Raw genomic sequence first — 17,009 nt, forward strand, 5'->3', positions numbered from 1 at the left:
GAGAATTGTTTGAACCCGGGAGGCAGAGCTTGCAGTGAGCTGAGATTGCTCCACTGCATCCCAGCCTGAGCCACAGAGCAAGACTCTCTCTCCAAAAAAAAAAAAAGAAGAAGAAGAAGTAATGACAATGATAATAACAACTGTTACCAGGTACTGAATCTTCAAATCGTACTTTACACCCATTGTCTCACTTATGCTGCTTAAATCTCCAAGTCCACCTTTACCATGAGAGAGTTGGAGATTTAAGCAGAATATGGGAGAAGATGGACTGCACCATGGCCACTGAAGGTGGCTAGAGAATCATGCCAACCCGTCTCATTTCAACTCCTGCCCACGGTCATTAAGGGGCCTTTAGAATTGCCAGGCAAACACACCGCCTACCCTAAACTGTTCACTCTCCCACTTAGCACCCCATCCTTTCAGAGCTCAGCTGCGTTTCCCCCTATCTATGATGCCCAGCCCTTCCTTTCCCCACCTTTGAATTCCTGATCTTTCTTGAGCACCCAAGTAAAAAATCTCCTCCCTCAGGAAGCCTTCTATGATTGTTCCAGAACTCAGCAACCACTTGCTCCCTTGTGGCCCCGATGCGCTCTGTAATACAATCTCGGTTGCAACTGCTGTTGATTTTATAAACATGTTTTTCCTATTAAATAAGAAACACAGGCTCCTTCTCAGTTTATTTTGTTTTCCCACTCCCCCACAGTGTCTGAAACCTGACAAATATTTGTTGATTTTGACAAAAATGTAGTTTGGTTGCAGTTGTGTGTTTGCTATGTTCCAGGCATTATGCTAAGCATGTTTCATAAACTAGCTCCAAATGGTATAAAAGTCCCAAGGTGGCAGAAAGTAATGTAAGCGGCTACGTATAAACAGTTCTGAGTCACAAGCAACAAAAGCTGCCTGTGGCCACCTTAAACAAAGGCAAGTTAATCAGAGGGATATCACAGCAGGGAGAATGGGGATCATAGAATCCATGGGAACTTGTAGACGAGGGCTTGGAAAACAGGAACCAACAGGGTCACAGATGCTATGCAACAGAATCCACGGCCAAGGTCACCCACCGAAAACAGTCGAGCTGAAGCAGACTGCCGCACCCGGAGCTGTCTGACCTTCAAATGTTCACTGCATCTTTGTTTCACCAGCTCAAGGCTCAAAGCATGGAGAGCCAGTAACTGATTGGCTGAGCTTACATTGTATGCCCCAGGTGGGCAGTGAGGAAGCCTTGACCTTCCCTTCTCTTCCACAGGAGGAGCTGGGAGTAAGAAAGAGGTTTCACCCGTGGGGAATCCTCCCCCGGACAGAGAAGGGAGTGCTGAGAGGAGGAGAGTGCTGCTGGCCAACAAGCAAGATGGCACCTGCCTTCCACAGGTGGACAGGAAGAGCTCCACGAAGCGGGTGAGATGCCAACAGTCAATGCAGGATAAGTCTAGTTTTGAAAGGGGCAAGAAAACAGAAAAAGCTGTGGGGAATCACTTTGGCGGGGGCGCAGAGACAACACTGGAAATGTGTGGATGGGGCAGAGCCATAGGCAGGCTGTATGAGGGCCGATGGGCTCTCCTATCTGGCTTCTTCCTGGCTGTTGTTGGAGTTTCTCCTCCTCCCTGCACTTCTGGGCTTAGGGGAAACACCACGCCACACTGTGTACAATCTGGCACCCTAAGTAGCAATTGAGGGGGACAGATGATGAAACCCAGAAGCGGGGGTCAGTTTACTCCCCATGGGATGAATTCTGACCAATGAGAAATAGAAGAGGGAGAGAGCTAGACAGGCTCTCCTCCTGTCTCTCTCTACTGTGCACCTCTGCCAGGCCCAGTTTCTCCTAGTAGCCCACCTGGACAAGTCCAGGGTGCAGATACGCCGCCAAGCCCGTGCAGGGTTTCTTCCCGGTGAAGCAGTACCAGGCAGTCACACATCACTCTAGGTTACTCCCCATCTCGCTCTTCATGTTCTTCTTTGTTGCCATGAATTTGCATGTCTCAAGCATAAACCATCAGCATGTTCATCTTTGCTTCAGGATCTGTGTATGGAGATATTGGACTGAGAAAGGACCCTTTGCATGGAGCAATTAGTGAGACGTGGGAGATACGTTTGAATCCTGCAGGCAAGGGGAAATTATTATCAATTCCTTTTTTTTTTTTTTTTTTGAGAAGGTGTCTCACTCTATCACCCAGGCTGGAGTGCAGTGGCATGATCTTGGCTCTGCCTCCCGAGTTCAAGCAATTCTTCTGTCTCAGCCTCCCAGGTAGCTGGGATTACAGACACGTGCCACCACACCTGGCTAATTTTTGTACTTTTAGTACAGACGGGTTTTCACCATGTTGGCCAGGCTGGTCTCAAACTCCTGACCTCGAGTGATCCACCCGCCTCAGCCTCCCAAAGTGCTGGGATTACAGGTGTGGGCCACCATACCTAGCTTATTATCAATTTTTAAGCACAAGAACAAGGCAGCAATCTTTTTTTTTTTTTTTTTAAATGAAAATCTACCTGCTAGCAGTAAACGGAAAGAGCGGAATGAAAAGAAACGGAAGTGGCCATATGGGTGGAGGTGGGGGACATAGAAGAGGAATGTGCAGTGAGAATGAAGAAAGGGGACTCAGCTGAGATTTCAAACAAAGAAACATGACTTAGTGACTAATTGGATGCAGATGATCAAGGAAATTGTAGACTTAAAATTTTCTTTCTGAGAATGAAAAAAAGAATGGTTAGATGGAAGATGAACCGACGGGAGAGGAAATCATGAGCACAGTTTGATTGTTGTCATTTCGATGTTACCAGTTAGTCAAATGGCAGTGTTAGAAAAACGGCTGGAAATTCAAGACAGATGGAGATTGTGGCTGAGGCCAGAGAATCGAGTCTTCTCTGTGTGACCTCAGAGTCACTGATGTGCAGGAGCTCACCAAGTTGAGACTGTGCAGAGAAAGGTCACAGAGAACTGAAGTGAGAGCAAGACAAGACAAGAGGGCTTCTAGAAAACAGCGGGAGCCTTCCCGGAAAAGGGGATCCAGGATTGACCTACTGAAGGTGAGAGCTGGAGTAGGGACACTTGAGGAAGGACAAAGGACAAAGGAGGAAAGAATGGTCATGATGAGGACACCAGAAAGTTACAGAGAAGATAAGTGACATGCCCTTTGCTGAGCCATTACTATGCCAGCTGCTTAATCCTCATATGCAAGGTAAATTTTTGTGTTTTTTTGAGGCAGAGTTTCACTCTTGTTGCCCAGGCTGGAGTACAATGGCTCAATCTCAGCTCACTGCAACCTCTGCTTCTCGGGTTCAAGCTATTCTCCTGCCTCAGCCTCCCAAGGAGCTGGGATTACAGGCTCCCGCCACCATGCCCGGCTAATTTTTTTGTAATTGTAGTAGAGATGGGGTTTTGTCATGTTGGCCAGGCTGGTCTCGAACTCCGGACCTCAGGTGATCCATCCACTTCAGCCTCCCAAAGTGCTGGGATTATAGGCGTGAGCCACTGCGCCCGGCTTATGCAAGATGAATATGATTCCCATTTGCTGGGTAAAACCACAGAGATTCACAGAGGCTGGCTAACCGGCTTGAGTTTGCAGAGCTAAAAAGTGTACTTTCATTTTTGCTGTATCATAAATCAACCCCAAACTTAATGGTTTAGAGCAGCAATCATTTATTTTCCTCAAGATGATTCTGTGTTTTGCCAGCTACACAGGCTCAGTTGGATGCTTTTTCTGCTGGCCTTCCTGGGCTCCTTCACGCGTCTGCAGTCAACTCTAGGTTCAGGATGAGTGATTTAGGGGAAGCCACAGCCTGGATGCATGGAGCTAAAACACAGGAGTCCTCCATCGTCAAAGGAAGCTGATAGATCAAGAATTAGAAATTTAAAACAAAATTAGAATTAGAACAAAATATCCAAAATATCAAGAATGGAGAGTGTGGTAGAGAGCGGTTGCTGACAGCACATCATAATGACAATAATGATCAGAGCAGGCAGCTCCCGAGCGCATGTCATGTGCCAGAGACTGGGCCCAGGGCTTTTGTGCTTTGTCTCACTGAATGCCCACAGCAGCCCTAGGAGATAAGGTGGGCTGATTAGCATCGTTTTTCAGTGACGAAACAGGCACGCAATGCCTTAAGTAGCTTAATCAAGATGAATCCAGGCAGAGGGGTGTGGAGTTTGGAATTTGGAAGAAAGGTTTGATTTAGTGATTTTGCTGATACGAAGAAGAAACCTTCCACAGGTAAGGTGGGCAGGAACTGATTCTAAGATGCTAAAGGTCGTAAACATGGATGTTGATGTCACTAAGAATAATGATGGATAATAAAGTGTAAAATAAAAAAAAGAAGTTAAACTTAGTCGTGAAATATTCAATGAAATACAGGATGTGAAAATATTATGCAATCCTGGGAAAACAGAAAAATTAAAGACCAACCCAGGAGAGGACATAGTACAGGGATAGGCTAGGTTATACTGCAGTAACAAAGTAGTCTGAAACCTCTGAAGCATAAAACAACAGAGATCTCTTTCTCGATTATTGTGGGTTAGCAGTGGGCTCCGTTCACTGTTGTAACTCAGGGATCCAAGCTGATGGAACCTTCATTTCAACATATGCTTCCAACTGAGGCAAGCAAAGAAGTAAGTCCCACACTGGCTCTTAAAGTTTCTGTTTATATTCCATAGGCCATGGCAAGTCACCTGGTCATAACTAACCTCAAGAAACCATGATAGTGGGGTCCTATTATGTGTCTGTAAGTAGAGGAGAACCAGAAATATTAGGAAAATAGTGCTAATGAGGACCACTGAGAAATTCTCATAGACTATGCTAGGACATTGTCGGGAGACACATGAGAGCTGGAACTCAGGTCTAGGAATTCCAGCTGAGCATGGAGAAGAAGAAATGGAGAGCAAGAGAGACGGGGATGGGCAAGATCAAGCCATGCCAGCATCCAAAGCACAATCAGGACCGCTCTCCACAAGGTAGCTGTTCAGATGGAGTTTGCGGCAAACAGGGAAGCTTATTATTGGAGCAGCTTGGGGTTCTCTTGAGGACCCCAATTCAGGAAACCCTAATCCATGCTAGGATGGGGAGGTTCTTTTCCTTCTGCTCCAGACATTCTCCAAGTGTGTCCTGAGACAACGCACTACCAATTCCAGGTGTGGAATGAGAACTTTACTAGGAGCAAGAAGGGCCTTAAGAAAGAAGTGAGTCTACAGTCATGTTATCTAGAGGGCCCAGGTCTCTAGAGCTGAGCCTTTGCCGGGGGCTCTTAGGGAGATCATTTATAAAAGCAAATATTTCGGTTGTATCTACGCTACACTCATCATTATAATTCTGCGATAAGTTTCGCTTTTGTGTTTCCTGACAACTAAGGGCTGCAAGGTTTTCATTTTCTAATGAAAGAAAACATGGATATTTATCTGCAGAGACAAACACTGAAGCATAAATAATTTCAGGAGTGAATGTATTTGTGGATTATCAGCATAATGGACAATACTTTTAGTTACAGGTTTCCAAGACACAGTGCTATTCAAACAGATTCTCATATTAACCTTCTTTAGAGCCCAGGGCACAGCTTTACATCTTTATTAACTCAGGGAGGGCTTTGACGAAGAAAAGAGACTGAGATAATGAGGTCAGGCTTGTTTGTTTTTTGATTATCTACATTCCTAAGGTATCTAGGACCTAAAGAATCTCAAAGAATGCATCGATTATTTTTCTATTAGATTGACTTTCTTAAATATCAGATGTTTCAAGTGAGCTGATACCAGATCTTAGTTAATCTGTGCCTGAATTCCATAAGTACCAATAATGCATCACTAGTAGCAGAGCAGAAGTTATGCATAGCTCTGGAACTCACACATAAAATGCGAGGGAGAAGCTGGGACCACCCTAGATCCATTGTAATGAGAACCATCAGTGCAAGGCAGACCTTCTTAAATTTCAGTACAGACGTTAGACAAGGAAGCAAAACGTATGTAGTGGAGAAAAATAAACATTTCAAGAGCTAAGCAGCATATGCCTTTCCTCTCTGATTTAGACCAAAAATGACCTCCCTTCAGAGCCAGAAGGACAAACGAAGCAGCCAAGGATTGAAAATAAAATAACCCATATGGAGCGAAGGAAAAGAAGAGTTAAAAGAAGGTCACATACCACATGTGTTGGTCACAGTGTCACAACTTGTTCCAGGGCAGCTTAATGTACTCTTCCTTGGTTGCCTGCTCATTGAGCTGGAGGTTTTGTTTGATATGTGACTTCTAATTGACTGGCCATTTTTCATTAACATTCTGCACAGTTTTGATTCAATAGGTAATTAGTACTGTGAAAGATTGGATTTTAATTATGAGATAAAGAGTCCATCATTTCAATAAGGGTATTTCTGTTCTCCAAAGCCTGCATGTAGCTGACCCAGGGCAGAAGACACTGCTAGTTGTAACCCTGCCTTCCTTCCAGGTTGAAGACAGGCTGCTTTGAGGGAAGAGGAGCTCTTTTTCACCCTGGGGGCGTGAATCTTGATAAACTGAAGTTGGTCAAGGTAATTCTATTCTGTTTGCCAGTGATTGGCTCAGATACAAGCTCGTTTTCTAATCAGCATTATTGAGGTATGTTTTATGGATAAGAAAATGCAGGAATTTTAAGTTTGCAGTTTGGTAAGATTGACAAATGTAAACAATTGCAGCCACCCCCATATTCATGATAGAAAACATCTTCCTCACCCTTGGAAAGTCGCCTACTATCTTTTGTAATCAGTTCCCAGCCACCTATTTCTGGAAACCACTGTCTTGCTTTATGTCACTACAGGTTAGCCCTTTTACATTTTTCATATAAATGGAATTGTAGGTGCCTGCATGGGCCCTGGCTCACTCACTGGCCTGCGGGATGCCTTGGCAATGGGAAATCCAGTTATCAAAATTGACTCCAGAAGAGAGAACCTAACAGAACAATAACAATGGAAGAAACTGGGAACATTATCAAACAGCTATCATCCTGCAAAACTCTAGGCTCAGATGGTGTTACAGGTTAAAAAAAAAAAAAAAGCCCTTCATGAAAAAGAAAGATCTTTTTTTTTTTTTTTTTTTGAAACAGAGTTTTGCTCTTGCCCAGGCTGGAGTGCAGTGGCGCGATCTCGGCTCACCGCAACCTCCGCCTCCCAGATTCAAGCGATTCTCCTGCCTTAGCCTCCGGAGTAGCTGGGATTACAGGCATGCGTCACCACACCTGGCTAATTTTATATTTTTAGTAGAGACAGGGTTTCTCCATGTTGGTCAGGCTGGTCTCAAGGTCCTGGCCTCATGTGATCTGCCCGCCTCAGCCTCCCAAAGTGCTGGGATTACAGGCGTGAACCACTGCACCAAACAATTTTTTTTTTTTCTGAGACGGAGTCTCACTCTGTCATCCAGGCTGGAGTGCAGTGGCGCGATCTTGGCTCACTGCAACCTCCACCTTCCTGGTTCAAGCAATTCCCCTGCCTCAGCCTCCCAAGTAGCTAGGATTACAGGTGCTCCCCACCACACCTGGCTAATTTTGTTGTATTTTTAGTAGAGACAAGGTTTCACCATGTTGGCCAGACTGGTCTCAAACTCCTGACCTCATGCAATCCACCCACCTCAGCCTCCCAAAGTGCTGGGATTACAGACATGAGCCACCGTGCCCAGCCCCAGAAAGATCTTAAGCAACATGATGGATTCAGAAGCTCATGAAAAGAGGCCACCAATACTAACATCTTCGAAACAAGATATATCGCCTCATATTATAAATGTTGATGAAATGAAGCATGACTTGTGTGGCTGCTGTGCAGCCTTCAACACGTAGTAATCACATTTCCCATTCAGAAGGTCCTCTTTCAACAACAGCTGTATGCCATCAAAACCCGGGATGCAATACTTCAGTTGAGAAGGGATGGATTTCGAAACTTGTATCCTGGAATCCTTCCCTCATTGATGTAAAAGATAACTAGACTTGCACTTATGTTGATCTGTAGGAGGATTTATCCTGCCTTCTCCACAAGTGTGTCAGTGCTCTAGAGTTTGCAACCTGTGTCGTGGCAGCAGTGCTTGAGGGACAACAGAAGCAATTTTCACTCCACTGGAAGGAGTTCAGACATTGCTTCAAGGCCACAGGCATCATGACACATTTACCAGCACTTATAAGGCTTTCAAGGCACTGAAATTCCATGGAATTGGGGAGCATTGTTGAGGCTTGCTGCCCATTCTTTTCCGGAATGGACTCAGCAATGTCTTTTTTTCTTTTTTTTTTGGCCTGGAGGTGCCTTTAAGGAGCATCTGTCTACAGCAACGACTCCCAGTGCTCATTTGGTCAATGATTTTCTCTGTGGAAGACTATTGGGTGCCATGTTGGGATTCTTGTTTTTTCTAGTTAATGTTGTAAAAACTAGCACACAGTCTCAGACTGGTGGGGAATTTCAGTCTTTCCTCAAGGTTTTCCAAAACATCTGTCCGGGAATGGGACAGAAAACTGATAAATCTTTTCAGAGGTGCTCATCTGAATTACCATCGGTCCCTTACCGCTTGGGGCATAATCAGTGCAACTTAGGAGTTCTTGTTAGAGGTTATATGAAGAAAACCATCAGTTAAGTGCCATTTATTAACTGAATAGACCTTCTAAGAAGAATGCGGTTTGGCCTCTTTTGTAATTGGTCACAATAAGTTGGTGTCATGACTCCAGGCCACAGTAAGTTATGGGCAAGGCTGTTTTCCTTAAGCATCAACAAAACAGAGTAAAAGGTTCCAACAGAAAAAATGAATGAACAAATAAATGGAATTATACAGTGTTTTGTCTTTATCTTCTTTTCTTTCACTTTACATAATGCTATTGAGATTCATCCATTCTGAGAGTCAGTAGGCCATTCTTTTTGATGGCTGAGAAGCTTTCCATTGTAAAAGTATACCTCTACTTATTTACCGATTTAGATGACCCACAGTTTTTGGCTCTTATGCATAAACCTGTTATGAACATCAAGTGCAAATCTTTGTGTGGAGCTGGATTTCTGAATTGCATTGTGAGTATATACGAACTCTTTAAGAAGCTGCAAAAGTACTTTCCAAAGTGATATTCCCATCAACAATATAAAATTCCAAGATTTCTTTTTTTTTTTTTTTTTTTTGAGATGGAGTCTCGCTCTGTCACCCAGGCTGGAGTGCAGTGACGTGATCTCGGCTCACTGTAAGCTCCGCCTCCTGGGTTCACGCCATTCTCCTGCCTCAGCCTCCCGAGTAGCTGGGACTACAGGCGCCTGCCACCACGCCTGGCTAATTTTTTGTATTTTTAGTGGAGACGGGGTTTCACCGTGTTAGCCAGGATGGTCTCGATCCCCTGACCTCGTGATCTGCCCACCTTGGACTCCCGAAGTGCTAGGATTACAGGAGTGAGCCACCACGGCCAGCCTAAAATTCCAAGATTTCTAGTAGCTTCACATCCTCACTTATATTTGGTATTATCAAGGTTTTTGTTTGTTTTTGTTGTTGTTGTTTTTTTTGAGACCAAGTCTTGCTCTGTCACCCAGGCAGGAGTGCAGTGGTGCTATCTTGGCTCACTGAAACCTCTGCCTCTGGGGTTCAAACGATTCTCCTGCCTCAGCCTCACCAGTAGCTGGGACTACAGGCATGCACCACCACGCCCAGTTAATTCTTTTTGTATTTTTTAGTAGAGACTGCATTTTACCATGTTGGTCAGGTTGCTTTCAAACTCCTGATCTCAAATGATCCATCCACCTCGGCCTCCCAAAGTGCTGGGATTACAGGCATGAGCCACTGTGCCCAGCCTATCAGTTTTTTTTTTTTTTTTAATAGCAACAGGATGGTCTCGATCTCCTGACCTCATGATCCACTTGCCTTGGCCTCCCAAAGTGCTGGGATTACAGGCGTGAGCCACCGCACCCAGCCTGCCCACTCTTAATGGGTAAAAAATGATGACACCAGGCCACCAACTGGGCCCAGTTCAAGTACATGCTCAGTAATGGTAACAAGAATAGTTCACAATTTAACACTTTACAATCTACAAAGTTTTTTTCTACATTCATTCTCTCATTTAACCCATCTAGTGTTAGTGTTCCTGTTTTATAGATGAGAAAACAGGCTCAGTGGAATCCCAGTAGCTAGTGCTGTTTAAATAGCGATAGGATAAATAGGTCATTGTATTCGTATTCTGTTGTGTGTAACAAATTGTCACAAACCAGCAGCTTAAAAGGACACTCATTTATTAACTCACAGTTAATAAGGTCAGAAGTTTAGGTGAGCTCATTTGGGTTCCCTGCTTAGGGTCTCAAAGGCTGGGTTCTTCTCTTTGAGAAGGGGGAGAATCTGCGTTCAGCCTCATTCAGCTCACTGGAAGAACTCAGTTCCACATGGCTGCGGGGTGAAAGTCCCCATTTCCACGCTAACTGTTGTCTTGGGACTGCTCTCAGCTCCTAGAAGCCACGCTCTGGTCCTCCTCACATGTGATCTCTTCTATCTTCAAGCCGTCAACAGTGAGCTGTGCTTACACTTCAAATCTCTTTGACTTTCCTTCTACCACCAGCCTGAGAAAGCTTTCTAAGCTTAAAGGGTTTGTGTGGTTAGATTAGGTCCACTCACAGATTCTCTCTTTGACATATAGCATAACGTAATCACAGGAGTGGTAAACATGTTCTGTTTTCAACCACAAGGAAGAGGGCCCCGAGGATTACTCTTTTGGCCATCTCTTCTCTCTCTCTTTCTCTCTGCAGGGTGAGAATGCTTAATGTGATAGACAGAACTCGGGAGGCAGAGGTTGCAGTGAGTCGAGATTGTGCCATTGCACTCCAGCCTGGGCAATAAGAGGGAAACTCCATCTCAAAAACAAAAACAAATTGTAGTGCGCGCGCGCACACACACACACACACACACACATATATATACATAATCGAATATTATTCAGACTTACGAAGGAGGAAGGGAATTCTGACACGTTATGGTACAACATGGATGAACTTTAAAGACAGAATGCCAAGTGAAGTAAGCCAGACACAGCAGGACAAATACTGTGTGGTTTCACTTATCTGAGGCACCTGGAGTGGTCAGATTCCTAGAGACAGGAAGTAGACTGGTGCTTACCAGGGGCTAGAGGGAAGGAAGAAAGGGGAGCTATTGTTTAATGGGTACAGAGTTTCAGTTTGCAGTGATGAAAAAGCTCTGGATGGCGGTGATGACTGCACGACGGTGTGAACGTACTTAATGCCACTGCACTATACACTTAAAACAGTTACAATGGTAGATTGTATGTTATTTATATTTTACCACAGTAAAAAGTACATACATTCTTTTACAATTTGATGTGTTTTGCCAAACTGTCCTCCAAAAAAGTTATACTACTTTACCATCTTTCCAGTGTCTTAGAAAACTGAGTCTGATACATAGCTTACATGTGAATAGTCTATTGGGGGTTTGCTGTCTTGAGAGAGCAAGAAAGAGGGAAAAAAGGAAATAAGAAGGAAAGAGAGCAAATTAAAGAAATGTTTTACACAGCTGGTCATAGCTTCTTGCAAAACCTCAGTTGCTTTGCAATGAGAGTGTTTCTGGAAATGTCATAAGGAACCACTGTGCCTTGGAACAATCTGTTGGAAAAAATGAGGGGGAGAAATTACCAGCTGTTGCCTCCCATTGACCATGGGGCGTTAACTTCCCTTTCCTTGCAGGTAGAGGGCAACTGCTAGGGAAGCTAGATCCACATGCCAGAGGCTGGCCTTCAGAGGGGAAGCCAAGATGAGCTGCAGTGCTAAGAAATAAAGCTACTCTTGTGGTATCTGGAGCTTTTGCAAGCCCCCAAAGGCCTGGGAGGCAGGTGGAGACAAGCCAAAATAAGAATGTGCACTACCAGTGTATGAGAACAGCTACTTCCTCTCCACTCTCACCCACATTGACATATTGTCAACATTATAATAAAGTGTTGCCTTTGCTAACATTGTAATAAAAAGTATACATAGTTATTACATTTGCATTTTGTATTGCATAATGCTAAGAGGTGTTAAGTAATAAATTCAGTCAGGCGTGGTGGCTCACGCCTGTAATTGCAGCACCTTGGGAGGCTGAGGCGGGTGGATCACCTGAGGTCAGGAGTTTGAGACCAGCCTGGCCAACATAGTGAAACCCCCTCTCTACAAAAAATACAAAAAATTAGATAGGCGGGGTGGCACATGCCTGTAATCCCAGGTACTGGGGAGGCTGAGGCAGGAGAATGGCTTGAACCCAGGAGGCAGAGGTTGCAGTGAGCCGAGATCTTGCCATTACACTCTAGCCTGGGCAGCAAGAATGAAACTCCCTCTCAAAATAATAATAATTGGGCCAGGCATGGTGGCTCATGACTGTAGTCCCAGCACTTTGGGAGGCTGAGGCAGGCGGATCACCTGAGGTCAGGAGTTCGAAGGCAGCCTGGCCAACATGGTGAAACCCCGTTTCTACTAAAAATACAAAAAATTAGCCAGACGTGGTGGCGCACGCCTGTAATCCCAGCTACTCAGGAGGCTGAGGCAGGAGAATCACTTGAACCTGGGAGGCAGAGGTTGCAGTGAGCCAAGATCATGCCATTGCACTCCAGCCTGGGCAACAGGGGTGAAACTCCATCTCAAAAATAAATAAAGAAATAAATAAAATAATAATTAAGTAATTAAGTAATTGCCCATATGTATGTTTTCTTTTTTGAATAACTTGTATGGCTACTTTTCTATGAGGATATTAATTAATTATTAATGTGCAAGGGTTTACTGTCTAAGCAATATTAACACTTTGTCATGTGTATCAGGAAGAGAAATGGGAATCACGAGTCCTGGGCCCCTGCTCTGGTCATATGAAAACAACAATGTTCCGCTGACTGCTTCCACTTAGAGGGAGAGTGAAACTGCCCAAGTCTGAGATCTGACTCCAGTTAAAAGAAACCTTCATTTCAAAGCTTTAGCCTGTTCTTTCATGTTGCCAGGATGGAGATTTGGGATTCAGGTCCCTTTTGTTTTGTAAAACACCATAGGAGCCCTTTGGCTGTGATGAGTTCTCCCGCAGGTAATCTGCACAGGCCAGAGTTACAACAAAGAAAACCAAATTTCCCTGCTCATGATAATATTTTTTAAAGTAATGATGCAACCCTTAAATTTTTCCCTAATAGAGAAGCTGGGAAGATGAGGTTGTGAGATGGCCTGGACTGGACGGGAGAGTTGACAGAGGAGAGGACAGGGTCTTGGCAGGGAGAGAGGTTCAAGCAAAACGACGGGAGGTCGGGCCATGAGGGAACTGGTGTAGAACGTGGTTTCTTGTCCAGGCGCGGTGCCTCACGCCTGTGATCCCAGCACTTTGGGAGGCTGAAGCTGATGGATCACTGGAGGTCAGGAGTTCGAGACCAGCCTGGCCAGCATGGTGAAACCCTGTCTCTACTACACACACACACACACACACACACACGAATGTGATTTCTTTGTAGTTGTAGGTGGAGAAATTGTACAACAGGGGTGTGTTCTGTTGCACTTCAAAACCTCACTCCGCTGAAATCGCCTTGTGTTAGAGAAGCTCTGTGGGATGAGGCAGGAGGTGAATTCAGAGTGAGGAGGTGAAGAAGAAGAAAGGGGCAAATTGCTGCCTGGCCCCTGAGAGGTCCTCAGGCCAGGGATTCTGAACAAGAAGTGAGCAGGGACCATGGTGGAACCCTCCAGGAGACGCTCTGGAGATGGCGGCAGGCACAGACTTCCCATGGTAGGTGAGGCAGATGGGGTGGGGACCGATGCACTTCAATTTGATCTTGTAGGAACAAGGGGTTTTTAAAGGAAGGTGGATTTGAGGACATCACCTTGATCGCCATTCAGTCACATGTATCAGAAATACCTTCCTCCTTATTGCGTGTCTTTTAACCTCCAGCAAGCTCTAATTCCCTGGCCCTGGTTGCAATTGACAAGTTCACCTTCTGGCCTCTCTTTTCTTTGCCATTGACTCTGTTCACTTTTATATCAGTTCATATAACATTCAACTGCATATAAAAGAAAATCCAATACAATCATGGCTTAAACACACAGGTGTTTGTTTTCTCACACAGAAAAGCTCCACAGGTGGCTAGTCCAGGACTGATAAGGACTTTCCAGAAAATCTTCGGGAACCCAGGGTATTTCGTTCTTTCTGCTCCATCATTCTCGCTTAGAGGCTTCACCTGAATATCACTCAGGGCCCAGTGTGACTGCTGGAGCTTCAACCACCACGTCTGCATTCGGGGCAACAAGCAGGAAAAGAACGAAAAAGGCGTGACTTCCAGATTCAGCTTCTGCTAAGTTAATTTATTTCCAAGTTCCACATTTTTACTTACATCTCTTTGGCCAGCACGTGCCCTGGCCTGGCATCAAGGGAAGCTGGGCAATGTAATTTGTTAGGTGGGGGATGTATTCACACGAAATAAAATCAAAGTTCCTTACCTAAGCAATAATTTCAAGGTGAATAATTGCCAGGTAGGCAAATAGCAGTCTCTGCCATAGCTCTATGACATTATCCCGTCCCTAAATATAGGACTTGTCCAAGGGTCTTCCTCTAACCCCATTCCATCTCCTCTCAACACCCACCCTTCAGTCTTTCTGCTCAAGACAGTAACTTTTCTTGTCTGTCTTTTTTTTTTTTTTTTTGAGACACAGTTTCGCTTTTGTCGCTCAGGCTGGAGTGCAATGGAGTGATCTCTGCTCACTGCAACCTCTGCCTCCTGCGTTCAAGCGATTCTTCTGCCTCAGCCTCCCGAGTAGCTGGGATTACAGGTGCATGCCTCCACACACACCCTGCTAACTTTTGTATTTTTAGTGGAGACAGGGTTTCACCATGTTGGCCAGACTAGTCTCGAACTCCTGACCTCAGGTAATCTGCCCACCTTGGCCTCCCAAAGTGCTGGGATTACAGGCATGAGCTACTGCACCTGGCCCCATTAACTTCTTTGACATCCTGTGTCTGGTATCTCTTTCAGTCTCTCCTGTAAACTGTTGCCAGGTGCATCTCACAGAATTACCCCCAACCTCAGCCTTCCAGGTAAGTTGAAACTCCTGCCTGGCTCTGACCCCCTGCAACGAGGCCTGACACACCTTTGGTGTCTGTTCCCAGAGTCCCTCTGTGCCTATGATGACTTCTAGCCCAACGGAGCTTCTGATTTGTTCCAAATATATTTTTCCTTTCTAGCCTATTTTTTCTTTACTTGGAAAGCCCCTACTACTAATTTCATCTGGTGAAACCATATCCATCTTTATAAAGGCGGTGTAATCATGGGAGGACAGAGCTAACAACAGGGTACCACAGCAGGGAGGGAGCCAGGAAGATGTAACCCTGACCGCTCTCTGTTCCTCACTCCTCTATCTCTTGCTGGTGTCTCTGCAGGCTGAATCCACCAGATGCAAGCTGGACAGGGAGCCTGGGTGAGGCATTCATGGGGATCCTCCTGGGGCAGGGAGCAGGCAGAGGAGGACAGAGAAGGAAGCTGGGGGCAGGTGGAGAATGACCAGATGAACAGGCAGTCCTGAAGATTTAATTTAAATGTTTAACCGTTGCTTGCTGTTCTCTCCCACCTGTGGTGCAATTATTTGTCCCACGTAAAACTCATGTTGAAATTTAATCCCCAAAGTTCCATTATTATTGTTATCATTATTGAGATGGAGTTTTGCTCTTGTCACCCAGGCTGGAGTGCAATGGCGCAATCTCAGTTCACTGCAGCCTCCACCTCCTGGGTTCACGCGATTCTCCTGCCTAAGCCTCCCAAGTAGCTGGAATTACAGGTGCCCACCACCACCATGCCTAGCTAATTTTTGTATTTTTAGTAGAGATAGGGTTTCACTATGTTGGCCAGGCTGCTCTCAAACTCCTGACCTCGGGTGATCCAGTCTCCTCAACCTCCCAAAGTGTTGGGATTACAGGATGAGCCACCACACCTGGGCCCTCAAATTCCCATTATTGAGAGGTGGTTTTTGTTTTGTTTTTTTTGACAGAGTCTTGTTCTGTCACCAGGCTGGAGTGCAGTGGTGTAATCTCGGCTCACTGCAACCTCTGCCTCCTGGGTTGAAGCGATTCTCCTGACTCAGTCTCCCGAGTAGCTGAGACTACAGGCATGTGCCACCACACCCAGCTAATTTTTGTATTTTTAGTAGAGACAGGGTTTCACCATGTTGACTAGGATGGTCTCGATCTCCTGACCTCGTGATCTGCCCACCTCAGCCTCCCGAAGTGTGGGATTACAGGTGTGAGCCACCGTGCCCGGCTGAGAGGTGGGGTTTTAAGCGGTGATTGCCCTGCCCCACCTTGGGACTCCGCAGACAGTCTCCACCAGATGTCCTTGACCTTGGACTTCTCCGCCTCCATAACTATAAGGCATGAATTTGTCTTCTTTATAAATTACCCAGTTTCAGGTTTTCTATTACAAGAAACAGAAACAGATTAAGACACCCCTTAACGTTAAATACAAGAGTGCAATTGAGCTATCCACTGGGGTGTAGACTTTATGGTTTCCAGGACAGACTAGTAGGAAGTTTGAGTTATGTATCAGTAACTTTTTAGTGATGGTGTGTCAAGCAAAAAGAACCAACACATTGATGAACACGTTGTTTCTTCTCCCCATTCCCAAGGCTAAGTTTTGGATAAAAACGTCAGTCATTTAGTTAGAAAGTTAGGGGGTGTCACATGAAGAAAGGACCTGATTACTTGCTGACGTGAAATGAAATGTAAACATACTTGGGAAATGTAAGCAGTTTTCTTTATTCAGGTGTAAGGGTGACCTTTAATCAAAGTACTATTTAATGTTAGGCAAGAAAAAAAAAGAAATGATTAAACTGTAAGCAAGAGAGATACCACTTTAACTACCGTGTTTCCCTGAGTGTTTGGGGCATTTAGTTTTGTGCCAGAAAAGAAGCCATTGAAGAACTCCATCTCCATCACTTCCTAGGATTTAATTAAATTAACTCACATCTGACTACTAAATAGATACTTTGCAAGGGAGCAAATCATGAAGACAGGTAACAGAACAAGGGAAAGCGAATGGCAAAAGGGTGGTAGGTGGCTCGAGGGCACTAACGTGGTG

At 45.0% G+C, this 17,009-nt stretch overlaps 1 long non-coding RNA gene and 1 pseudogene across 1 annotated transcript; both read left to right on the plus strand.

Annotated features, from left to right (window-relative positions):
• The first annotated feature begins 1,271 nt into the window (after window positions 1-1,271).
• LOC105478858 (uncharacterized) lies at window positions 1,272-11,980 on the plus strand. The gene is made up of 3 exons (XR_003017402.2): window positions 1,272-1,395; window positions 6,417-6,498; window positions 11,635-11,980. It is a non-coding gene; the product is annotated as an uncharacterized lncRNA (long non-coding RNA).
• LOC105478857 (mitochondrial nicotinamide adenine dinucleotide transporter SLC25A51-like) lies at window positions 7,576-8,540 on the plus strand (annotated as a pseudogene).
• Window positions 11,981-17,009: the final 5,029 nt, after the last annotated feature.

Source organism: Macaca nemestrina, chromosome 19 (assembly GCF_043159975.1).
Source record: "Macaca nemestrina isolate mMacNem1 chromosome 19, mMacNem.hap1, whole genome shotgun sequence".
NCBI classification, from domain to species: domain Eukaryota; kingdom Metazoa; phylum Chordata; class Mammalia; order Primates; family Cercopithecidae; genus Macaca; species Macaca nemestrina.